The sequence below is a fragment of the Falco punctatus genome (assembly GCF_963210335.1).
Source record: "Falco punctatus genome assembly, chromosome: 6".
In the NCBI taxonomy this organism is placed as follows: Eukaryota; Metazoa; Chordata; class Aves; order Falconiformes; family Falconidae; genus Falco; species Falco punctatus.
In genome coordinates, this window is record NC_137585.1 from 35,844,428 (window position 1) to 35,871,393 (window position 26,966).

At 40.2% G+C, this 26,966-nt stretch overlaps 1 protein-coding gene across 3 annotated transcripts in view; it reads left to right on the forward strand.

Moving 5' to 3' along the window:
- GRAP2 (GRB2 related adaptor protein 2) overlaps nt 1–26,966 on the forward strand; it is a 119,268-nt gene that overhangs the window by 35,258 nt on the left and 57,044 nt on the right. Inside the window, exon 1 of one of the 3 annotated variants that reach the window (XM_080393019.1) lies at nt 2,504–2,688. The exons of the other annotated variants lie outside the window; for them this stretch is intronic. The gene's annotated coding sequence lies outside the window, so the exon portion shown is untranslated. Of the gene's footprint in view, nt 1–2,503; nt 2,689–26,966 lie in introns of those variants that run through there. 3 annotated transcript variants of the gene reach the window in all.

The following is a 26,966-nucleotide window of genomic DNA, read 5'->3' on the forward strand; positions in this document are numbered from 1 at the left end:
TAAAATTGATTTTACATAGACTCTTCCAAAGAAGTCATTCTGGTGACGATACTGTGGTTCTTACTGGAGTGACTCTCATTGATGTACTGGGTCCAAATTGGAGTACTAAGGATTAGGCATTTGCAATGAAGTGAAATGTCAAGATTCAGGATCTTGTTTGTTTATAAACTAAGCCACAAGCATCAGAGCTTGAAGTCAAAGAAAATGTGTGTGTGTGTATATAAAATATCCTAAACAGTTGACAGTACCACAGATGTACAGAATGTAGTTGAAGTGTGTATGCTGTGAAATCTAATGAGCAATCTTGCTGTTGCTGATGAAGATCTTGTCAAGACTGAACAATTTATTCTTTTTCACTGTGGCCATACCAGTGACAGCACAACTGTTAAACCCACCAGATTAGTTCTATTTTCCCATAAAAAGTAAAACAGTAGAAAACATTCCACCCACTCATCCCACACTGATACAGCATATTCACTGAGCAGCCCTAAAAGTTAGCTGCTGGCACCAAATGGTCTTAAATGTGATCATTAGCAAACTCAGAGCCATGTGGAGAAGGAAAGGTAGAGAGATATTTCCAGCCTGCACAGAAAACTCTCCCAAAGCAAGAGTCATTGGAAGCTGCTTGCATAAAAAGACTGGAGTCTCGTACATATATATCCAGCGGCCGCCCCACAGCATTGTGTTGTCTCACTGTGATAGAGTATAAAACACAATGTGCAGCTGGTATGGAGAGAAAGTGTGGTAAATTAAAAAGAGGACTAAACATACCTACTTGGCATATGAGGGATGTGCGCAAATTTTGTAGGACCTACGTAAAAATTGAGTATGATCCATTTTTCTCTCGACTGTGCAACAGAAGGTACCATATGCAGAAATCCAATGCATATGGTAATATTTTTTCCATCTTTTCTTTAAATGGTAGGAAAAGTCTGTTAATGTGGCTCCCCTCCCTTACTAGTTTCTCTCGGTCAATTTTTCATGGCAGATTTCTGGCAGCACAGCTTTCCTAACAGGTACAAGTTGCCTGTTATGATGGATGCGCAGGAGGACCACAGTGTGTGAGGAGTTTCTCAGACCTTCCATTGGCAGCACTGAACCTGGCGCATGCCCTTCTAGCAAACGCGCAACTGCAATAGCACAGCTGCATCTTCTGTGGTACAGTTTGGTTGTGTTCATGAGGTACTCTGGCTATGGAAGTACGGAATGCAGATTTGCATGTGGCTTATAGCTAATTCAAATTAAGGGCACGGCAGTAGTATAAGTAGTATGAGAAGAAGGTCAGCATGGGGAGATAGCTTTGTTTGTTGTGTGAGAGATTCCTCCAGGTGATCTGAAGTACAGTTTCTTCTAACAGCTGCAAGGCAATTCTGGGCTGCACAAGCTGATGTCATGTGAGTGAGTCCCTGCAGATCTGTGGTTTAGACAGATCTGTGCTATCGTTTCTTTCCTGGCTGCTGATTTGCTTTAGCTTCTCATGGTCGGCATATACTGCGTTGTTCTTCGTGCACTGCAATCCAGAGATTTTTTTTAGAAAGCTAGATATTTTTCAGAGATTGCCTCTGTAAGCAGTTTCTCTGGTAGCCTGATATGCCATATTCCATTAAAGATTACAAAGTAGAGTCAGCAAGTATGACAAGGGATTTTTTAAAAAAAAGTTTAAATTTATATCTTGATTTGAGAATGTGCAAGTGAAAAAAATTTTGCCTTCAGTAATGACATTGCTGAAAGAAATAGAGCTGAGATAATAGAGAGGCCAGTGTAGTAACTGCCTGTAGTACTAAACAGTTGATACAGTGGGGAATTTGAATTGATTACTGAACTGCTTTAAAGGTAGATACATTGTGTCCTTTGATAATGACTGCATATGTTTTACCAGACACCCCATTTGAGACAGGTTTTTAATTCTTCTCTCTTTTCCTCTTTCTTCCACTACTTATACAAATATGAGACAATGGTATTTCTCCAGTAGTGGAAAGACACGAAATGTCTGTACAAATCTATCTATTTTGAAAAAGCTTTAGGCATCTTAAATTTGGGTAGGCATTTTTACTCAGGACTCTCATGCTACAGCTTCAGCAGAAAACACATTGAAAGTCTTTCAGTTTGATAATAACACGTATACATATACACTAGTTGATGCCTTCTAGCTTTCTTATGTTGGAACCTGGTATGAAGGTGGTAAGTGTAACTTCTGTAAAACAGAGCTCCACCTGAGAACTGTCACAGGTGCAGATCCTTTTCCTCTCCTGTGATTTGAGAGGCTCTTATTCTTCACTGGACTCTAGTTCTCATGCTACTTTATCGCTGTGATGTACATGCTGGCCTATCCACCCAAAACTCTCCCACAGAAGTATGATACCAGGAAACGCTGTTTTTATCATGCACTTTCACTTAACTAATCTCCTTCCTCTCTCCCCTATCTTCCTCCTCCTCCCTCCCCCCCCCCCCGACAATCATTTCCTTCGATATCAGAGAACTGCAGAGATGGTTCACCAGGCAATTATGCTATCAGCCAAGCTTCTGCCATTCCAAGAAGCTTTATAAACCTCCTGAAAGAAAAAGATTGTGTGTGAAGGGCTGGCTAAAAGCTTCTGTGCAGGACCCTCCTGAACTTTGTCCTCAAAAGGAGGTGGTGGCTGTTAACTTCTACAAGCAGGGGAACAGGCCTGCTGTGAAAATATCAAGGTTAGTAAAGATCAAATGCTTTCAAGCTGAGGTACTGATTTCTTCTGTGGATTTTCAAGAGACTGCATGGCTTTCAAAAGTGCTGGTGGACCTCGAATTTGGCATTTTTGTCAAAGGTGAGGTGGGTGGGCTCTACAGCATAGTTTGTAACCCTGCTTTGTGTGCCCAGACCCCTGCCCCAGCTCTGCATTTGGACAGGAACTAGTGTCCATGGTCCTTTTGTATGCCCAAGCAGGGAGGTAGCCAGGGTGTGCTCCAGTTTCAACATCCAAGGTTGTACAGGGCACTATGGGTTGCACCTGCCTGAGAGACCGTGCTGCGGGTGGCACACTGTGCCAGGGTGAGCAGCTGGCTGCAGGCAGCTCTGAAATGTCAGGGTCCATTTATTCCTGGTTTGTATAATCACTTAGGCATCTCGTTTTAGGCTCCTATGGCTAGAGCTTGGGTTGGGGAGTGGAGACCTTGAAGGAGTTCGATTACAGCTCGCTTTGTTTTCCTGCAAATCTTCTCAAAAGGAACAAAAGGTGTGTTCGAATCAGTGTACAAAGCTGGAAGTATTAGGGCTTGGTGCATTTGACTTGGGTGTTTCAAAATTTGGATAGTAGCTGGGGGGACGGCAGTGTGTTCTGCTGTTCTTTCTGATGCCCTGGTTTTGCAGTGAGTTAAGAAGCTGTGGCCCAGCTACCCGAAACAATTATGTTGCTTTTCTTGTGCGGCAGCTCGAGGTATGCAATTCTAATCAAAGATTCAACAAAGTAGACTTTAAATGATAGCTGAGCAACAATAGTGCTAGGAGTTATGTGAAATTTAAAAATATCCTGAATGGAAAAATGGTACAGTTAAAAGCCTCATCTGAGATTAATATTTTTTTCCCCTGGAATTATGGGAGACACTTGGAAAGGATTTAAACAGAACTTTGTTGCTGCAAAGAAGGGATGCCAGAAAAGGAAGGCAATCAGAACAGACCTTTATTTTCTGACAAGAGCTGGGTTTGAAGCACTAGCTGTATTTAATAGTTTTCTGTTAACTCAAAGAGTAAAACTCAGTTATGAAACCATGTAACAGAAACTTAAAAGTTATTACATTTGTACAAAATTGGAAAGTCTGGGAGATTTTAGGATAGCTGCAAATGGTTTGAAGAGGGAAAACATGTTTTCACCTACTTCTTGCTGTCTCCTGATGTCCTTCATGAAATAACAGGCAGTTACAAAGTTTCCAGGCCAAGAAAAAGACAGCCACTAGAGAACCAAAATTAATGGTTAGAAAGAGAAGAATTTACCAAACAAGTTTGGCAGTCCATGCAACAGCTTATGGACAATATATTTGAGATGTTGATTTTACATGGTTTGGGAGAGCTATCTAGACAGGTTCAAACATACATCTATGGAGCACTGGAGTAGAAACTGCTCTGTTACACTGCTTATGTATGGAACAGGTAGTCATAGTTAATGTCTCATTTCTAAGAAAAGGCTGGGCATTCCTCTTCTAGAAAATTCAAAATGCTATAAGAAAATATATCAGAGAGAATGTAAAAGGCAGAGTCCACACAAAAAGACCTCCACATACAAAGCTTTTTGTGTTGTGGGACAAAAATAACCAAGACAAACCCCTTGCATTTAGAATAACCTAGACGTTCTTACGAATGCCATAGTTCGACAGGAGTTTAATTTTAGCAAAGTGTACCCAGCATAAACAAAAAATGCAAGAAGTACTGTTATCTCTTTGGGACTCAGTGGACAGTGCTGCAGGGGAAGATTGGTGGGCTATCACGCTGAAGTGTATTTGTTTTCAGTTAAAGGCAGGCACACAAGCCAGCAAAATGGGGCGTATGGAAACAACCATAGGCAGTGAAAGGAAAAACATTTTGTGTTTATAGCAGCATGCATTCCTTTGTTACAGAACATAAGGTATATGACAAAGCAGGAGGGGGGGGTGGGGTGTATTTTGTAGTATCAGGAAAAAATACCTAATGATGTGAAGATATTCAAGCATTGGGCCTGCAAGGAATATCCTCTTCTGGGAACAAGAAGCAGATAAGTGAGGGAAAATATGAAGTTGTTTCAAAGAGATGCAAGATCTTGCACTGAAATAACATCTTTTGCCCCTCTCATTAGAAATGGTCTTCTCTTAAGCCAGAGGCTTCAGAAGGAGCTGGGTAGACTCGCTGCTCTGCGAGCTGTGCAGCAAGCAGGAGCACGAACAGAGCGGGTGCTACCAGAGCCTTACTGAGCACTTGTGGCAGGCTTTGGGGCAGTTGCTCTCAGCTTCCCGCTGCACGTGAAGCCTCGGATGCTATTTTCAAGTACATTCACATGCTTCCTGCCTGTGAGAAACACAGGTTCATTTGTTTATCACAAGCCAGGAGTGTGAAAGTGCTTGTAAACAGCACTCTGCCATCTCACCCACGCAGGGCCCTCCCTTCTCTGAGCAAGGACCTCACTAGTGTTGCCTCCTTCCCTCTAACTGCTATATTGCCATCACCTACCGCTTTCGTGCTGCTCCCCATGTGGGACCTGAAGGCAGGCACCACGCTCAAACAGCCTGTGTAGTTGTTGCAGGTACAAACTGTAGTGGAGCTTCAGCAGAGACTCCCAGCAACTTCTGAAGTGTCCAGTGCCTTGGTCTCAACAAACAAAACCATAAGTTCTCTGCATTGCAACGTAGCTGAAGCCCTTCAGCTATACGTTTGGTGTTAACAAAAAGGTCAAAGTTGTTGTCAATTTGTCTTTACTCACACGAAAGGAGAAAGGCAAGGCTCCCTGGATTGCTGAACTAAGTAGCTTTTTGCCCAGATTACCCACCTGAACCAGCAACCTGACCATGCAAAGCTGTCTAATGGGCAAAAGGTTAGAAACCAGAATAAAGAGGTTCCAGTTCTGAGGTAATAAGTGACAAATCAGTTTGTTCATACCTCTTTGAGCCAAACACGAGCACAGTCTTTGTAACAACATGGTTAATGTTGGAGACTGGTGGTCTGAACATCACAGGCACTACAATACCTCAATGTCTATATGTTCAAATGAAGCAGAAGTCGTTGGCTGTAATCCACAGGAGTAAGAAAGGCTCATATGTTTTTGTCTGAAAGATGAGCGTTAGCTGAAACCACTCACAGAGTATGGCTGGATTGTGATGGGCCATAGAAGCTTGCCATGAACTACCTACCTGTGACCAGCAATAAAAGTTACTCTTTGGGATACTCATATTATTTAAACAAAGCTGGATGCCTTCTGGCATAAATTACTGTTTTTCCCACAGATAATGAAATTAATCTTAACAGCATACACTACAGGTGTCAGTTCCTGGATACTTTTCCTCTTTGGTCACTGTTCTTGTTGTCTAGTTAGTAAATAGATAAAGGTTTGGTCACTTCTTGTTCAGTGATTTATTTAGTCTTCTCAAAACAACTCTAGAATTAACATTGAATTTGCTAGGGAGGGAATCTGAAGGAATTTCTTCCATTTTCACCCAAGAGCATCCAAGAAATGAAAAGTCCTTTTTCCACCTGAGAAGACCTAAACGTACTTTTCCTACCTACCAGACCCACAAGAAAATCCTAGATGAGAGGGAGAGGTTGTCTGAGATTGGCACACACTATTTCAGAAATTTCCTGTCATAGCTTTTCTGCTTTATGTGGGACAATTGAAATATTAATAGAGCTGAAGACTGGGGATGAATTGCTAGGCATTCACCCGGGAAGTGGGATACCAGTCATGTTGTCATGAACACTTAACTGTTTAATTCAAAGTGAGCAGTGTTAATAATGATAAAAGTTGCATTGCAGTCTTCTCTAAGCAGGTAGTTTGTGTTATCTTAAAAAAAAAAAAAGGTATCTTTTGATGATTTAAAATTTCTGCATCTAACTTTTTTTTTTTTTGCAAGCTGCTTTTTTACATGTAAGGTTCATAATTGTTCACTTCCTTTGCTTTATTTTCAGTTAAAGATGCCTGAAACAAGATGGAAATATTTTGGTTTGGATTGAACATTCTTGTTTGTTCATTTTTAAATTGAAAAGGCTTGGTTTGGATCAGACAAAGGAAAGTACTTTTGTTCTGTGTGCTGAAACAGCTGGGGGAAATTGTTCCTACAATCCTAATGCCAGTTCACTGTGTGTGTGTGGAGAAGAGAACAGGATTTATCCATGTTCAATGATCTTAAAGCCTCTGTAACTGTAAGATCCATAGCTAGTGGTGAATTGGCATGATCTATGATCTATTTTAGGAGCCAGGCCTGTTCCAGTGGCCTGCTGTTTGTATAGCAAAAATTCATTAAAGCAGGGACAGAGATACTTACGTTTGGATTTTATTTACTGTTCTAATTGTTTTCGCATACCCCAGGCTCTGTGAACTAGCTCATATCCAGACAAGATAGAACTGTGCATAGGAGATTGCACTGAAAAAGCTGGGCTTTTTAGCCCTGAGACAGCTTTCAGTGAATGTGACGGTGCTGCTTCTGGATCCTACCTAGCTCGTACGCACAGTGCAATACTGGGCTCAGTGTACTTGCCCTGCTGCCCTGGCAGCAGTTCGGGGCTCCCTGCATTGCTCTCTGATGCAGATACCCAAACACTCACAGGCAGTCAGCTGGCCAAATGAATGCTTTCTCCACACCAGATCTGTACACCTAACAGATCTGTTAACACTAAAGGAAGGCTTGGCTCAGTCTTTGGCTGTGAAGTATTTTCCAACAGTCATTTTAGACTTTTTTTCTTTTTCTTCTCATTGTTGTTAAAAAGACAAAGGGGTTACCAAAAGGGTTATTTGATGAGTCTTTCTCAGAGAAGCACAATGCTGTGGATGTGATCTGAAAATGAATCTTTGTCCCTAACACTGAGGACAGAAGCTTTGGGCTGTTTAGACAAGTTGTTCTCAGTTCTGTCTCTCAAAGGTACCTGGAGATTATTCTAAATGCTTCGTAATGCAAGTTGCAGAGCAGCTCATTGCACTTACACTGTCAAGCAGTTAATGTTTAAAAATCACTTATTTTCTGTTTTCATTGCTGTACCTCAGAAGAAATAGATTCTGTTTTATCTAAACAGAAATAGAGCTGGCTACTTTGCTTGCAAAAACCGCCGGTAATGTAGTTGAAGGGTTTTTTACCTTCTTTCATTTCCAAAATGAAATAAAAAAAAATTAATTGCTCAGCTCTTACTCTGACATTAAAGAAAATTAACCCATAGAAATTGTTCTGACATAGCTTAGAAATGGGTTGTATGCCAGCGAGGGAACATAGGTAAGCTAAAACCAATGTATTTATGCAGTTCTGTTTTTGCTGCACTACTGCAGTACAGCCTGCTGGTTAGGGCCTGAGTGTCTCAGACTTTTTTTTCTTGCTCCTAAAGCTGCGAGCAGCTTTGGTACAGCTTAGACTAGGGATAATGAACCTGACACTCACCATCTTAAGACAGTTCTGCATCTTTAATGTCTCATGAGCTGGGAAAATTAAGAAAAAAATACATACTCAGATCTCACAGATTGTCCCGATAAAGCCAAAAGTTTTAACAAATCCCTGATAACTTTTAAAAGAAAAGAAAACCGGAGTATAACCAGGTCAAGGAGAATGGTAGGACAGCAGGTTTATTTAGACCACAAGTTTCAGTAGCCAAATCTGGTTTAAGCCAGAGAGAAGTCAGGTTGCTCTAGACATCTCAGAGATTAAAGGTCACTGCCTACCTTGAGAAGAACAGCATTTAAGCATCAGACTTGTCTGCTTTTGGAGAAAGCTTGGAAGATCAGGCCAGTGGCCTGACCACCATAGTTCATCTGTGCTAAGCCTGAGTAGAATATTACAGGAAAGGCTGCAGGTCTGACTTGCTCTCACTTGCAGTAGGTAGAATCCAATACTCAAACACAGAACTGCTTCTCTAGTATACTGGTATGTGTAAAAATTGCACCTATAAATGCAGCTGAGGGAATGACTTCTCACTGCAGCTCCATTCCAAGGCCCGTTTTTTAAGTCTATTCCTCCCTCCAAAGAGATGCCTGCTAGTAAACTCAGGGCTATTTTTACAGAGTACTCACTGAAGATGCTGGGAAAAAAAAAATTGAGTCAGAGAAGTCTCCTATTTAGACATAACCAATTAAAAATTCTATCTCTGTACCATGACTGGGGGCTCACTCTGGTGCCCGTGGGGTTTTTTTGGGGGGAGGTTGTTGGGTTTTTTTTGGAGGGAGCGGGTGGTGGGTGGCAGGTGGGGCAGGGCAGTTTAAAGAGAAGTAAAATTCATGTGCTTTGCTATGGCTTTTCTAGTATTAAGGTGAGGAACCTGTGTTCTGGAGTGCTTTTTGGCTGCAGCTAATGCCAGAGAAAAGGAGGACTAAGCTGCTAGATCAGTTTCAAAAGTTACCACGGGGAAATATGACAGTTTCAGTTATAACCCATCTTGTGTTTCATTAAAGAGGTTAGCCTCAAATTTTACTGCAGTGCACTGCAGGTAGCCAAGCCTCCAGCATGAAAAATGTGAACAACAAAATTAGTTTTGCTTTCAAAGAAAAGGAAGATTGAGAAAACAAAATAAAGATTTCTTGAGTTTCATATGACTGTAGTCATACCTTGCTTACAGTGTATCACGAGAGTCAATTAAATTTGCAGGTTTTTTGGATGTGCTCCTGATTCTCAATCATTCTCTCTTTGGGGTTTTAACTGTGGTTTAACTGCCGTAGCTTTATCTAGAGTTAAGCAGCTTGCACCAATTTCAGGTTGCTGCTGCTTATTAAAAATTGAACTGTACCTTTTCTCTGTTCTTAAGGGATATAGCTGAGGGTCTGAGCAGCTCTGAAATTGAGTTCGTAAGTAGGAAATACACATGGCATTTACTAGACTACACAAGAAAGACTAGCACAGGAGGCTGCTTTTGCAAAGCAGTGCAATGACTTTAACTGAGAGCACTGCTAGTTTTCCGCCATTTTGCCAGCACGAAAAAATCTGACTGGAAAAGAAGGATTCTTGTTTGTAGTGTTCTCATACCTAGAAATGTAATTAAGTACTTGCCAGTAAGCTGCAACTGAGGCAAGTACAGTTCAGGAAGCCACAGACAATTCTGCTGCTTAAGTTAACCAAACAATGTCACTTGCTGCCTTCCCCTGCTCATGATTTGCCTGTGCCTTCTCTCAAAACAAAATTATGCTTTTCAAAGACTGTTTTTTAAATCATGGCTTATAGTGAAATTAAGACCTCATAGGAGTCTCTAGGTGCTACCACAGTACAAGTATTATTAAATAAATGCATTTTCTCATCACTGGCAAAAAAGATTTACTGAAGATCAGGATAGAAAGTCAAGACCAATAGCCTAATTTATAATAATCAGCTAAAATGCAAGCTTTCATATTAAGTAAATAAATAAACAAAACCCCTCCCTATTGCCAGGAACGCAAAAGTATCTTTTTGCATTCTGAGTGTGGATATTCATGTCAGATAAGTTGCCTCAAAAGACCATCACCTACTTAAGCTAATGAGCTGGCCTCACACTGAAGCACGTGAAAAGTATTCATAGGTTTTGTTTTACAAGGTTCAAATGTACAAGTCATAATCCGCACCAAAAAGACAGTAATAAATAGTTTGGAGGAGAAAATGTTTCAATCTAATCAAAATTATCACCAAGTGAATATGTATCTAGCAACTGGATACAGAGCTGTTTACTTTCTAGATGCTGATAGTATATGAGATCGCTGATGTTCTTGTCCAATTATTATCAAGTGATGGCAACATACAGAATCTGGGAGGTATGAGAGGTGTGAGGAGAAGTATAATTAATGCAGATGTTCTGATATTGCTTTGGTTTTTTACTATTTTGTTAGATTTTTTTAATGTTGAATTACTTCCTCTGGCCCAATTCTATTCTGTGCTTTTCACACGTATGGTGAGAGCAAGAATGTACATGTGATACAGTCTAATTAACAATAACTGAGATAAGAAACAATATAGAAAACAGAGTGGCAATTTCCTGGAATAAATTCACTATGTTTTAACACAGGTGTTTGCTAAAGCCATGTTAAAATGTTTGTGTCTGTTACTCCAAGGTTTCTGGAACAGACCCTATATTCATAAGCAAACAAGTCTTTCAAATTTATTTGAGAATTTCTAACACAGTATAATAATTATTTCTCTCTTCAGAATAAATGCAAGGAGACTGCAGTCCTAGGTATAGTTAAGCTTTTTCCATTCTTTCGACTCTCTAATTGGCTTTTACTGCAGCAGCTTTTGGGGTGACCTATTGCATTATCAGGAGTAAAAATTAATCTTTTTGTTGTTGCATTACCACCACCACCCCTCATCCCCTCAGTTTTTCACAGGCTTTTTAGAAGGAAATTCGTGGCCTGCTTTATATGCACAATTAATAGTAACACACTCTCCTATGTTTTCATAATCAGAGGCAAGGAATAAAATTCTAAAGGATTTTTTATTCTGTATACACTTCCTATATGCATACCAAACACAATTGCACAGCTAGACTGTCTTCATTTTCATGTCTTCATTATGAATGTAAAGTTACTGAAATCTCACTGAATACATAAAAAATCTAAACCCGATTCACTTTCTAATCACTGAAGTTTCCTTCGTCTGACTCCTCCTCATTTTTCATCACTAAGGAAACAAGCAGTGCCATGAAAAAGACAAAAAAAAAATTGATTCTTGATAGTTGACTTGTTCCCACTACAAATTCTTCTTTCACCCCATGCCTTATATTTATCATCTTAGCCCTCTGCTAGTGACATCAACGGTGACGTTATAGAGAACTCTCATTGGAGGTGCAGGAGATGAGACAGCAGGAGGAAGAGGTGGACTGTCCTCAAAGAAGCTGATTTTAGTCTCAGTGAAACAGAAAAATAGAAGGAAGGATAGCACAGAACATATTGGGGGGAAGTTGAACTGTTCCTACATAAAAAGATATTTTAAGCTCATGTCAGCTGTTAGAAATCCATATACAGAAAACTCAGTTTCAGGGACTGCTACCATTACGCTATCACTATGCAAAATAGATCTTAAAAACATTAACAATAAGTTTTTCTCAATAAACCTATGAATTTTCCTTTGATGCTTCCTGGCCTGAAATCCCCTTTCATGTCAGGTGGCTCTGATCTTTGTTTCTATTTTTCTGCCCTGTCTTCCTCTTTCCCTATGCCTGTCTGATTCCAAAAAAAAGTTCCCCTACTACACATCCTTCCCAAATGACTCTTCAGTGTCTTTTGAAGATGCCCCCCTTGTTGTAGCGAATGTCTCTAAAGGCTGTTTGTCACTCCACTGTGTTGTTCTCTATTTTGTAACATGTAATGTAATGATAGGCTTCCGAACATGAGAAGCTGGGAAATGTAAAGATGAAGGAAGCCTATGAACAGACAGAGAGACTAATAATCTGTATGCAACAGGACTAATGCGGAACTTCAACACCACGGGGTAGAAATTTCAAGAACAAGGAGTTAACATCTGTGAATAGCTGCCTGAATCAAACCAGAGATCTTCTGAAATCCCTGTTTATACCATTTCGTCCTGGTCGGCTGGACTTGACTTTTAAATAGATATTACAACATATGGGGTAGGACCTGCTTTGCTATCTGTACTAATACTTCATTAAGCAGTAATTTTCAAAGCAGACTTATTTTGATAAACTTCAGGAAGTTGAAGATCCTGTGTTAACAAGGATATATGCCCTGTTCAAGCTGTGCACATTTTAAACATCATACTTTTGCTCTAGATATCACTGACAGCATTGTTAACTACTGGTGGCCATTCAGCTTCTGGCAAAACAGCCTGATGATAAAGTGGTAGTGGAGGGGATCTGCTCGTCTTCACTGAACACTATCAAGTCACGATGAAAAAGAAATACAGAAATGATAAATGGAAGAGTGAATGTTCATATACAAGCCACTCTGATCATTATCAGGATGATTTGTTTCATTCATTTTAAGTTGAAGGAGGAGGAGAAAGAGTGAGGTGGTTACAGATTGCAACCTATTTGACTGGTGTTGGTGTGTAGTGAACTTGGCCCAAGTGCCCATATTTTTTAAATGCTTAAGACAGCAGATGATTGTGCATGTAACCATGAGAAATTCAGACGATTAGGAGCAGATACTTAACATCGAAGGTAATTGAGTATTTGATTCTCTCCTCTGCAACAGGGGCTAGGGGAAAGTAGAATATTTCCCCTGCTGCAGGTAGTAACATCACTGGTGCTTCTACTGCAACTAGAGCTGTTCCTCCTTTGTGTTACAGCAAGAAGACAGCTTCCTTCAGTGAGCACTCTCAAGCTCCTCTGATTGCTTTTAAAACAAAGTGGAGGGCCTATTTAGTAGACCTGATCTACTAAAGGGCAACTTTCATGCTTAGACCAAACTTTGTTCTAAAAAGAAGTATCTTTGTACTGCATTTCCATAGCTGCTATTGAAAATGTATGTTTTAAGAAGGGCTGTCTTTTATCCAGTTGACAGTTTTACTTCTGTTGATAGCAACTTCTAATACTTTGTATTTTATCACATCATTTGTGTTAAAGCACTTAAGGATTAAATTAAATGAGCTGCATGGCACTATTGTGTAATAGGCTATAAAAGGAAGGGCTGGACACATCTGAAATGGGAGAAGGCATGTGCAACGACACCCACAGCATCCCAAGTACCCAAGGAAGGGAATGTAGCCCATTTGAACATAGCCCTTCCTCGGAAATTCATACCCGATATGTCTTCTGAGGTGTGGAAACTTTGGCACGTGTCAGTGAAAAATACATGAGGCTGTGTGGGGAGAGGTCTTACATCTCTTGGCTCTGTCCAAATGGTAGGCCAGGTCTTCGTGTGAAATGAGTGGGTATTGTCCCAGTAAAGTCAATCAATTCATGCCTGTTTTCATAAGGTGAAATTCTCTTTGACTTCCCCTTGAAGCTGATTTTTTAAAGCAGAAATCAGAAATTGATAGCGGGCTTCTCTGCTCGCATACTGGGTGATAACACATAAAACTAGCATCCAAGCATGTAATATTTGAGATGTTTTTCTCCCTTTGCAGAACAGGCTTAAAAACTACTGCAGAACACCAGTTTTATAAAGAGGTTGGGTTTATCAGAGCGCTGCTGAAAGCAGTTGAACAGGGAACTAAGGTTTTTTTCTAAACTAGAATAAAAGTAACTTGCTTAAAGGAGGATGATGAGAAGAAATACAGTTGAAACAATACTGAATAACATCCAAGCATGTCAGGACAAGGTCTCTTCCAACCCAAACCATTCCATGATTCTATACTGCCAACACCTGTTATTAGCAGAGGATATTTCTGGACTACAGTCATGACAAAAGGCATAAATTCTTAGAGCAGGTTAAAGTGATTCTGCCCTGGTAAGAGATTGACAGCCACCCAGGGTAGACAGGGAAGTAACTGTGATTGACATATGACTGGAAGCAGTAACTGTGAGTGACATAATTGTGTATGATCTTACAGGATTGCAATGTGGGTGTGTTAACAGACACAGACATGTAGAAGTGGAAAGCAGTTGCTTGATGATGCACAGGATGAAAGTTTGAACACAAAGCTCTTCAGGAAGCACGCTGAAATCCATACTTCTCTTGCTTTTGTTTATCTTTCTTCAAGACAATTATAACAACAATAAGAAAAGTAGGCAAAAAAAGAACAGCCCACATTGATGTTTGCTCCTTTTTCTCACAACAAAGAAAGCGCATATCTGAGAAGTCCAAACCCTTTTACGCTGCTCAGAGCTGGCACAACTTGAAAGTCTTGGTAGTTTAGTTCATGTAAGCATCCAAAGGTTTGGCTGATGTTTGTTTTGCCCCCTCCTCTTAGACTTGAAAAACTAGACCAGAATTGCTGGGGAGGTGGAATCCTTTCAGCATTTCTGTGGTTTTTTTCACATTGAAAAGAAAATAGAGAACTCTGAAATGAAAAATGACTGGAAAAACAGACAGACCATTATTGGATCTCTAACACTATTTTTTTAGGTTCAATTCCAAATTAAGACAATGGCTTGCTGTTTGGTTTTGTTTCTAAATGAGGATCAGGCTCCACTTGATAGGCATATTATTCCAATAGCCATGCCTGATTGTGTCAGGATCAACCGGAAGAAAAAAAGCCGAAGGAGATGCAACTTCTATGAAAGGCTAAAGAAAGTAAATTAACAATGTTTGGGATCTAAATATCATTACGTTTTAAGGTCTGTCTTAGTGCAGAGCAGTTCTAGTTAAACCAGTCAAAAGAACTGAGGTAATAATGAAGTGATGGATAGTAGACTTTTTTAATTGATATTTTGCTTACTGTCTACATTTTCATTTGCTGCGTGATTGTAGTTGCTTAACTCTCTAGATCTTAAATCCAAACTTCTAACTCTTCCCTCTGACCCGAAGAATTATTAGAAGCCGATTAAAGAATTCTTACAGCTTTTTAAGTATTCAGAAGCTGTAAAGCCAACTACAAAGGTAAACAATGAAGATCAATAGCAATGCTATCGCCCATGTTCAGAAGGACACCTTCCTGCAGTTTCAGTTCTCCTTTCCAAGACCTTGTCAAGGAGTGAAATGGTTGTCAGAGCTATGGAGTACGCTGCTGCCCATTAAGCAGCATTGCCTTCAACTAGACTGATGCATTTGGCAGCAACTGAACTGTTTGAATTCAGTACTGTAGTTTGTTTTGCTTAAACTTGTGTCTATTGAACGTCTTATTTTGGAGCGGCCCATCAGTGTTTGCATTTCTCTCTTGTTCCAAAACTTGCATTATTTCTGTTCTCCTGCCTGAAGCCTTCTTATTTGTCTGCTATGGTTTATCTCATCCTCTTCAGGCTTGATAAAACAAATTCCAGGCTCATGTTTCTGCACATATCTGTGTTTCCTCTGAATCTAGGTGGCACACACATGTCTGTTCTGAGGTGTGCACTACCACTAAAATAACTATAAGCCTGCAAATGCTATTTCAGCATATGTGGCACAGTAACCTCCTCTTCTGGTCTAGTATTCCGGTTCAGCATGGAGGCCATTTTCAGAGTTACTAGGGAGATATATTAGAATTTACACAAAAAACAAAGCTGAATGAGAGTGCTAGATTCACATAAGAAAAAATTGAGCGCTGGCCCTGATCAACAGAGAGATTCCCAAGCCATTTACTTCTGAAGGTTCCAGCAGGAAAGCAAAGGCATGTTCAAGACAGTAAGGGAAAGGGCTGATCTGCTTAAAAATTCAGCATCTGTATGGGTGATGCCGAATTTCATGCACACAGGTCCAGCACTGTGTGGATGAAATGTATTCCTTCAAAACTCAGTGTTTAAGCTGGAAGATTTGTTTTGAGTGTGGGTTTTTTTCTGTTTGGCATTTTGGTGGTTTTTTCTCTCCCATCTTTTCTTCTGAGACCTGCATTGTCTGGGATGAAGTGGGGGATCTTATGCTAAGTCAGCGAGCATCTCCAAGATACCTAAAAATGTATATTTCATGGCTTGGTGTTGGTAGTTCAGGCAACATAATTACTTTGTCACTCATGCTCTGCATTGCTTGTATATCACTTTTCCAATAAAATATGCTTCAGGCTTCTTTTCATGCGTTAAGCATCAAGAAAAATTTAAATCTGGTTACAGAAGTAAGAACAGCTAATTAGGGACCCTACCTGGTGCATATATTTAAAGACACAATGTAGTGTAAACAACTTGTCCAAAATGTCCTCTGTGTTATTTCTTGTTGTAAAAATCTCTTCTCTTGAAACCTTTCCCACTATGATTTCTTTTCCTTCTTTAATCTTCCACCTCTTCCTTTGTTCATCATTTTTCATCTAATTGTAGCCTGGAATATCATGCTCCAGTGACCCACGTTACATTACAGAACTGTACACCTGCTATCATAAAGGGTCATTTGCCCCCAGATTCACAAGTCCTCCTTTAAAACTGATTTGGTTTCCGTCTCTACTGCTAGGCCCTGCGGTCTTAATCAGATATTCCAAATCACTTAGTTGGATCTGTGTTTGACTGACCCACCCCATTCAGGTCCAGTGCTCACCTATCCCCCTACTGTTGTGCCGCAATGGAGGAAATCTCCATGCTACTTTATAGCAACCAAGACTATGTAGGTAGGTGTCTCGCAAGAAATCAATCCAGCTTACTGCAAAACTACCACATTTCTACTTTTCACAATTTCAGAAGTGTCACGATCATCCTCCTTTCAGACCCTAAGTGTCTTTATCTTCTCAGTGTTCTTTGCCGTTCTGTGACGGGTTCTAAAAGACATCTTACCATTGCCTTGTATAGATCTATGAAAACATCAGCTCACTGTTGCACAGAGGTGAAAAAGCCAAAGAGAATGTTAAGGGTTACTGAGAAAAGACTGGAATAAGATGGAAAGCATTGTTCTACTACTGTATAAATTCCTGGTGTGTTTTCAGTCTTGACTACGGCACAGAACTAGGAAGATTAGAGAGAAGGAGAGCGAGTGTGATTTAAGGTATAGAGTGTTTTATATGGGAGGAAGTACTAATGGTTTCATTAACTTGGGGAAAAAAAGCGGCAGATATTATGCAGATCTATAAAAGATGTGGAGTAGAGAAGTGAATAGGAAATGACTACTTGTTATTTCTCACAACACAAGAACTAAAGGGCACCCAGTGAATTTATAAGCTATAATAAATTAGCTTTAATACAAACTGAAAGCAACACCTTTCCCCAGAGCATATAATTGTGAAACTCAGCACCACAGGGTTTTGAGGAGGCCAAAAGCAGAAAGGGGTTCAAAACAGACCAAAAAAATTTCAGAGAATAGATGTATTTGTGGCTGTTGAACGTGATGCTGTACATACACCCTTTATGTCAGCTCCTTCAAGCTATTACATGACTTGAAGCTAGAAGATTATTTCAGGAAAATATCACCCAGAATTTATGCTGCTCCTTGTAATCCTTCCCAAAATAGTACTTATGTTCTCCTGCTGCATACTAAAATATGCATACAAAGCATACTAAACTAGGGGAACCTTTGGTCTGTGTTTGTACAATTATTCTTATATTCTGTGAATGATATCATCTTGACAGTGAAGTCAGACACCTGTTCCTATATTGAAGTGTAGTGAATGCTTTATCTCATGGAGATTTGGACTTAATTTTTCTTGACACTACTTGATCTCACCAGACCAGACATGGTGGTCTTGAGCAAGGCAGGAGCTGCTGGTCCCAGGAAAAGTCTTGTCTGTGTGAAAGTTTAAAAAAAAAGATGGTTAGATTTCTGAAAAAATAAAAATGAAATTGAAAGTAACATTAAGTGATCAGGGAGGTGTCTTTCTGACTGGACTTTATTAATGATGGTTTCCTGTTGTGGTTATTTACATACACTTATTGAGCACAGCAGAGTTACTTTTCTTGCTCTGGCTCTGTCTTATAAAACTCCAAACTACAGAGCTGTCACTCATGCTTGCCAGGGATGAAATGTCAATGTGAGGTAATTTAACCACAGGCAAGGTAGCTTAAATAAGAGTTATGGTTTGTCTTTATTAGGCAGGTTTAGGACACACATTGTTTTGTAGTAACTTTCAATTTTTCTTTTACATCTTTCCTTTTCCACTGTAGTAGTAATTGCTCCTGTGCTCTTTAGGGGTCATATGACTGTGCAGATCCCCGGAGGGAAAGGGAAAGCTATGAAAAAAAAAAAGTCAGTGTATTTGAGGCAGGACTCAGCAAACTAAATGGGAGCCTGTCTTTCTAAAGGTTCATTTATGCCAACAGGGAGATCCTCATGCAGTGTGAAGCAGTGCTGTGCTGATCTCAACAGATCTACTTTGTTTGGTGGGGCTTAAAAATCTGGTCCCATGTGTGCAAGATTCTCTCCTTATGCTGATGCGATTTATTGCCACTGCGTCTGGGGAAGGTTTTGCTTCTGTCTCCTTCTCCCCTCTCTTAATGTCCTAGCAACAATACAAATGCACTGTTTATTCCCTTGCTTTTTTTGAAGGTTATCCATGCTCACGTGGCAAGCTGTGTTTGCGGCTGGGCCACTGCTTGTGCGAGCTTTGATACCGTGGGCTTGGCGGCAGTGACAGCACAGCAGCACTGGCTTTGCCACAGCCTTACTGCCTGCATCAAGGCCCCAACATTCATCTGGGTTGTCTAGCTCAGCCCACGCTGCCATCTCACTGCTGGGAGAGCTACCAAGCCTGGGTTTACCTCCACATACCAAGAGTGTGCTTTTCTTCCCACAACACAGCATATTGAGGAGGCAGGAGTTACTCTGAGTTGTGTTTCCCCGCCAGCAGTGGCTCAGCATGCTGTACTGAACTGGTTTGCTGCTTACATATGGCAGTAAAACAAACCTGTTCCCATGCTGCTGCTCCTGCTCAGTTTATTGTTTTAAGAGACATGGTCCATTTAACTAGCACTCCTGTGTTGTAGGTTAGCTGTGGGTCAACTTTACATCTTCAACTGTAAATGTAGGTCAGCTGGCTGCCATGAGCTATGTTCCTTATTCTTAAAAGCACAGGTCCCCGCATGCAGTTTCACAGTACATCGCACATGCGCATCTTCTAAAAAAATTTATTTTGCTAGAGTGGTTCAGCTGCTCTTGTGATAGTAGCAGTCCTATCAGGACGGTAGCAAAATTTTTTCAGTCTAGGCATTGTAGGGACATAATGAGAGCATTTTCTGCTGTTTCACTTGAGGATTTTCCTTCCACTTTTTTGGTAAGGATAAACTGATCTCAGCCCTACCAATGGAATTAATTATTATAGGGTGTAACAGTGGGTGCCTATAAATAAAATGAGTCCTTCAGCTTTTCTGCTGTGCTGTCTCTTCTGCATCCTAGATTTTTTCATTCCTGCATCCTAGAGAGCCCATCAGAGGTTTAAAGTCTAGATGTGAAAGGGACTCTTACAAGCTCAGAAGGAGCCAGCTGGGTTCAGTTACCCTGCTGAAGGACCTGCTCCTTCCTTTATCACACACATTTGCTACATTGCTAAAAAAAGGCAGCAAACTGTTTTACATATCCATGCTTGCAGACTCTATTTTTAGATATGACACCTAATATGTACTGAATTTTTTAGCCCAGCTTCCTAAGAAATTGAGGCTTATGCAATCCTTATGCAAAAGGAAAAGCCCCAAAAGGTTTCCCAAAGAAGACAGCAAAAAACAGCCAATAGGTATATGAATTTTTTCATATTTCATAAGCAGAAAAAATTGTTATAAGTTTCAGATGGAGAAGGTGGGCAGTGTGGAGCTCCCTTTCTCAATGGCTGCTTGCATCATCCAGATGCTTGTGGGACAACGACAGGGTAGAGACAGGGGCTATACATGTTTCCATAATGCTTAGGTAGATGTCCTTGTAGGAAGTCATGACACTCTCCATCTTGGAGCAAAAGAGGGACATGACAGGAGTGTACCATGACCTTGTATCTTTCACCAAAGCTGAGGCTGTAATAGGAGAATCAACAAATGGAGCAGTCACACCACTGCCACAAGCAGCCCCAGCCTCCCTGCCCAGGGCTTCTCCAGCCCTCACACCACGGCTGTCCATCACACCTCTCCCTGACAGCCAGGAGACATCCCTCCTGAGCCCCCCATATCACCAGTTCCACGGTGGTTTGGGCCACCACTAGTGGTCTACCTGCCATGACACAGCCACTACAGTGCTTGGAGTAGCAAGGACCTAGCCCTTGGCCAACTGGGGAGAACAGGTGCGGAACTCCCTTTGCCCAGGGCTGTGGGGTCCTTCCAGCTCCCTGTGAGACCACGATGGAATATAGGTAGGAATGGAATCCATCCTGCAGTGCATTGAATCTCTCTGGCTTAGTGGCCAAGGAGGGAGAGGACAGCAGTGTGCCACGGTTTGGTCACATGCCCTTATGGTGTCTGGAGAAGCAAGAAAAGTTAACTCCTCCTTGTCCTGTCTCAACTCCCCTCTGCCACGCTGCCACCACCACAGGTAGTCTCTTCTGTCCCTGCCCTCTCCTCTCAGCCCTTGCTCATCTCAGCCTCCTCACCTACATACTGGCCTGGCACAACCATTTTTATACCTGTTCTGGGTTGCTGTGTCAATGACTCCTCTGTTCCGTGGCCACTGCCAACATTCTGTCTGCTGTGATGACATAGCCATGACATCACCAGGGCTGGTTCCCAGAGTTAGTGCTGCATCACCATGACATGGCTATTATCTTCCACCATCAAAGCAAAAAGAAACAATTAAGTAAATGAATAATAATAGTAATAATAGGTTGTAATTCTGGGAAAGGCAATAAATTAGCTGTAGCAGCCATTTAAAGAACAGCAGCTCAGGCACAGGTTAGAAGAGAGTTAAAAGCAGTAGGTCCTGGCTACTGCCCAGTTTTAAAAATTTGTGCAATACTGGCTGTTGAGATTTCTGGGTTTGAAGGCTAAATTTCAAAAGAAAAATCTTGTCAAGTTGACTGACAGTAATACTTTACACCTTTGGAAATAAAGACGTGATCAATGCCAAACCTTGTATCAAGGAGTGGCTGACAGTGCTGAGGGCATTTGACCATGAGCTGCAAGACTTGCATCTTTCTTTCCCTGAAACAAACAAAAGATTTTGTGAAGGATAGTCCTGTGCTACACATTTCATTTGGGAACAGGAATAAAATATGTGGATTAGCTTCCATGTACTTGGCTCACTGCAGGCTATTCCATCTCCTTTAGCTGACAGGACCAGAGGCAACGCGCACAAACTGAAACACAGCAGACTCCATCTGAAAATCAGAAAACACTTTTTTTTACTGATACAGTGACCAAGCACTGGCACAGGTTGCCTAGAAAGGTTGTGGAGTCTCACATCTTGGAGGTATTCAAAAGCTATCTAGACAACAGCTCTAGGTGTGCCTGCTTGAGCAAATGTTTGGACCAGATGGTCTCCAGGGATCCCTTCCAATCTCAAACATCTTGTGATTCTGTGATAGGTGGCCATATAATGTTAAAGCTGATGTTTAGTTTGCCAGAACTGTATTTTAATAGTTTGTTGCTGACTATTTCACGCATGCTTAATATTTCCCATGCTTGGGAAATACTGTCAGGATGCAATTAGAATAGGCTGCTCTAGGCATGGTCTGCAACCACATCTGAAGTGTGCTCAGACTTCCTTACAAGGACAGCTTCTGGATTTGGCTCCAGCTGGAGCTCAGGAGCATTCTAACATGCAAGCAAGTTAGGCTACTGGGGAGCATGGTTCAGGATGCAAAATAGGGAATGAAACTGTATGGTAGTGTTCAAACATCTAAAAACCTCTTTATGTTGCCTTTACAGTAGTACTCTCATCAGTAAGAATTGGACCCCTAACATCAGGAAGAGTACCACCTAATGTCATTACTGTTAAAAACTTAGTGTTTCCCTGCTGCTGTCATATTGTGAGAAATCACAGTAGTTCCCTATTTTTATAACAGAACTGCAAAATATCATATATCATTGTGCAGTACTACGCCTGAATAAGTTACCTTTTTAGGGGAGTTAATACTTACCGTGATTTTTAATTAGCAAGTCGAAACATTTTTAAGCAAGTCGAAAGCTTTTAGTATTACCAAGCATGGAAAAGCAGGAAGAGGAAAGCCCTGCTTTCTTAAATTCCTGTGGCTATGCCTGGAAATCAGAATGGGCTGAAGCAGATTTTTTCTCAAACCTTTTAAAAAAATAGATGTGCAAACTTTGCCTGTGCAGACTGAACAACCATAGAGATGAACCCTTTACAAAATTCCCTTTTGTAATCAGATTGCATGTCTTCCTTCAGCACTGTAGATCAAGTACAAGCCCTTGCACAGCACGTGTGGGCATGGCTAGTAAGATTTACTCTTTATCCATGCCAAGTTTTATCATCCACTGAGAAGGCAGCCTGCTGAGCAGAGGGAAGAGTTGGGTTGTGGTGGATGCTGCTGATACTAATAAATTTGGTGAGAATATGGTGGAATATTGCCATAATATAATAATGTTTTTTAAACAATATATATATATATATATAATTTCCAAACCTTTTTCAAAAGCAGGTGGCACAATTAATAGGAAATTATTTGTATTCAGTAAGGTGGCAAACCAATTGAAGTAGGTCTTCACAGAGCCCACTGAAATAATCACAGACAGGTAAGAATAAGAGAGATGGGGCTACCCTTCATTTCCTCATGAGAGGTCATAAAATATTTGGGGACATATTCCTCCCCTCCTGAGTGCACAAAGAATTAGTTGCCTTGGCTGGAGAAATTGTCACAGTGATACAGTGTGGAGTTATGACTAGTTAACAATTTATTTAAAAAGTGCTTCTCTGAGGACAGACAAAATCTTTCAGGTTTGAATTTTCTTCCTTATTTTCTTCCTTTTTTTTTCCTTCTGCTCTGCAATTCAGTTGCTGAAAATCTCAATTCAGATTCAGATCCAGCCATAGTCTGTATTTTCTACTGTAAACTCTGTGGAATGAGTAGCTGCTTGATAATTTCATAGGGTTTGGTATGTTGTTTTTTTTCAGTTTGCCATTTTCGATGTAGGTCATGCCAGTGCTCTTCCCCATTTTTGGTATTAAGGGAACAGCACTGGCATTTTTGCCTTACCTTGAAGACTATTAGTTCTTCAATGCTTTAAAATCTTTCCACACTCTCTCATTATGCACATACCTTGAGTAATATGGATGGTATATTTATGTATAAAACAGCTTCCAAATTGAACATTTTAACTACCTAGGTGAAATATTTCTTACACTTGCCAGATGTAAGACATTGATAACTAGATACTAATTAACTAGTTTAAAAATAGGATTTTGTGCAGAAACTAGCAGCCAGGAGTACAATGCAGCATTAAGGGGGTAAAGAGTTTTGCCCTGGAATACCCACACAATTTTATAGATATACGTTATTATGCATTTATTCTCAACTAATAAATGTAGTCCTGCAAATTACACAGCATTTTAAATTCTAAGGGTCTTCATTTCTGCTGACTCATAGCCAGGCGGCAGACCAATTTAGTCAACTAGTCTAATCCCCTGTCTATGTTGCTGAGTCAAATGGTGATATTTTTATTCATATTAGGTAGCACCTGATAGATTTAAACAGGATTACATATTTAAACATGATGTAAAACAGTATTAAATGTGAATGAGTACATGGCACAGTTCAAAACAGGTGTCTCACTGGGACCTCAGAGTGCAGCTTTACAATATGAAATAAAATGAACTTTACCCCAAACACCACAATGTCCTAGTAAAAACTATCCTGAAGTATTCTGAGCTGCACATCATTCTTCATAGACAGAGCACAGAGGACCCAGAGAAAGCTTTAATGCTCTGTAGAGTTTCATCTATAAAGTAATTTTTAAATGGCAGTTTGTACATTTGTTGCAATGGATGTTTGGTTCCTGTCAGTGAAAGCCAGGCAATAAACTACTATTTGGGAATCCCTTGTATTTGGGAATATGGCAGGTACTCGGCAAGATATGCTTAAGTCCAAAAAGATGACAGATAAAATCACCACCTTCATTTCAGTTGTTTTTGTCCCACAACTCTGCATCCTCATTTGGAGTATCTGACTGCTAACACCATCAGTTTGCTACTTGTTATTTTGAAGGTGGGGGAATAGAATGATGATTACAAATAAACATTAGATATCCATCAACTCTTCCCCTCTAAATACATCACTGTTACCTATATAAAATAAGCCTCTGGTGAATTCATGTTTTCAAATAACTTTTCTTTCTTGGGCCGCTGCTGCTTGCCTGGGTGCTGGAGAAAGCTGGTTTTGATGTGACATGGATGCTGCCTTGGAAAAACGTTCTACTGAGATTTTTTTTTTTTTTTTTAATTATTGGGAGGGAGGGGGGGGATACTTTTTACACAGGTGTTAAATTTCCTGGAGTTAATCGGGCAGAAAAATGCCTCTGAGGCATCATTTGGTCCATTAACTGCACTGCCAACTGCCAATAGCTGGAGTTGAATACTAACAGATTTTATAACTCTTTACAATAACTGACAAAGCCAGACAGATTCACAGTTCAGCATAGCCCTCCTGTTCTTACCTGCTGCCTTCTGTCTTTATATCCCCAGTGTACGAAACACACTTCCTTTGTTAACAGGGGAGACAGGAATAGAAGAAGCTGGGTTGTTTTGCTCATTTATGTGAAAATTATACAGATGAGTTAGTACGCAGCAAACCAGGATCAGCATCCCCTCCCCCACTTCTAGTTACTACTTCAGAAGGAAAGTTATTGCAGCATTGTGTCAGATATGTGCCCCATAACACATGGAGCAAAGCAGGAGACTAGGGAGCAGCTGAAAAACTAATTTTTAAGATTGCCATTTCCTGAGAGAAATCTTTATTCCTAAGACAAATGTGAAAAAAATATAGAAGGAAAATGAAGATGTTGCTGTTATTTAGTGTAGGTGTGTTATTTTGCTGGCTACTTCAAATTGTGCTGTATGAAAGCTTTTAATAGTTTTTTTTCTATGTAGACAGTGTCCTGAATCAGTGTCTTTACTAGAGAAGGCTGCAAACCCTCATAGACTTCATTGCAGAATCAAGGTCAGCAGAAAGAGCATTCCCTAAATCATAGATAGCAATGTAGAACGTTCTCTAAATTGACACAGGTTGTATGTATGTGCACCCACTCTGGATTCTTACCTCCATGTTTCTCTTAGACTATTAGGACCATGCCTTGTTAGTTCTCAGCTGGGAGTCCCCACGTAGAACTTTGTTGAAATGGGTCATGACAAATTAGTATGTAGAATACTTCTCTGTGTTTCCATTACAACACCAAACATAGAAGATGCTGACCTTGCAACCAACTATGGATGAGACACAAATCTCCAAATCCTTATTATTTGCAGTGGTTAATTATCCCAAATTACACTTAAAAGGATATATGGTATTTTTCCCATATCTCCCATGGTGGGTGTTCCAAATGATCATGAAGGGAACATATGGCTAACTATTTAATAGCCTGTTTATCTGTCTGCTATGTGGTATCCCTGCAGCAGTCTTATTTCTTTGTTTGAAGTTTTCTATATACATGCATTTAAAAGGCACTTGGGAATATGAGGATAAAAAGCAGCAAATAAATGTGTTTGGAAAGGATATGTTGTACTAAATCAGCAAAGGATAAAAAGCTCCAAAAAGGAGAAGGGAAGAAAATTGGCTCCACCTTAGAAAACTAATGCAAGAGCTGCTGAGTGAAAAAGAACACTTATCCAGCTGGGATTTATTAAGTGGAAAGCTTTTTTTAAAAAAAAGGCTGTGGAAGACCAGAAATCAAAGATCGCTGTATATTTACTGGCTTTTTTGAAGCATCTGTTTTCTAATATCAGAGTATCTCACAATGACTAATCAACTGATGTTCAGAATATCCTTATGAGTTTGAGATGTGTTAGCCTCATTTTACCATCGAAGGAATAAAGAGATTATTTGTCCAAGACTAAATAGGAAATCTGTGACAGAAATAATAATGTAGGCCTGTATTGTCCAGTGCAGTGACTCAACCATAACACCATGCAACCTTCTATCAGGGTAAGGAGGCAGTAAGGGAGGGCTGTTGGTATAATTCACGACCAAAGGAGAGAAGCTGATGAGAGACCCTTCAGAAAAGATGGAGAGGGCTATATTGTTCTGGTTATGGTGGAGGAAATCTACCTTTGTTCTTGGGATTTGGTTAAAGGCATATAGAATGCTATAAATACATTTTCAGCTAACCCTTGCTGGGCACCTCTGATGACAGGTCAGTCTAAAAAAAGCCTGAAACCTTAACTTGTAATGAAATCTGAGACTGTGTTTTGAGCTTTGTCCACATGTGGTTATTTTATGAAAACTTAGAAGACTTGTATGCCAGCAAAGATGCTAAAATCTGTATTGCAGGAAGTTAAAGCCTTTTAGATTGATAAAACACAGATACAGCTGACATAAAAAAGGAAAAAAATGTCCTCTTTATTGCTCCAAAGGGAATTTAAACTGGACTGGAATTTCTAATATTTAAAAACAAAGACTGACAAAAATCATGTTATTTAAATAAAATTTTCACACTTTGTGTTTTCCTTCAGCTTTTAAACATAGGTAGCTAAGACTGTATAACTAAAAGCGTTACCTCTGTTAAAACTTCTCATTGCGATTACTGGGTGAGCTGACCACATTTTTTACCTACCTCCTAAGGGGACAGTTGTCATGCACTATTATCTGAGCATATTTCATTATTTATGTTACTGCCAGTGAGAATGTCTTTTTAACCACATTCAGTTTGGTTCAGTGAGATTTTTATGCTAGGGCTTGCACATCCCGGTTGTAAATCCTGTAGAACACTGAAAAAAGCTGATGCAACTTTTATTAGCTATATTAACTTACTTGTAATAACGGATTCTCAGGCTTTCATCCAAATTTTC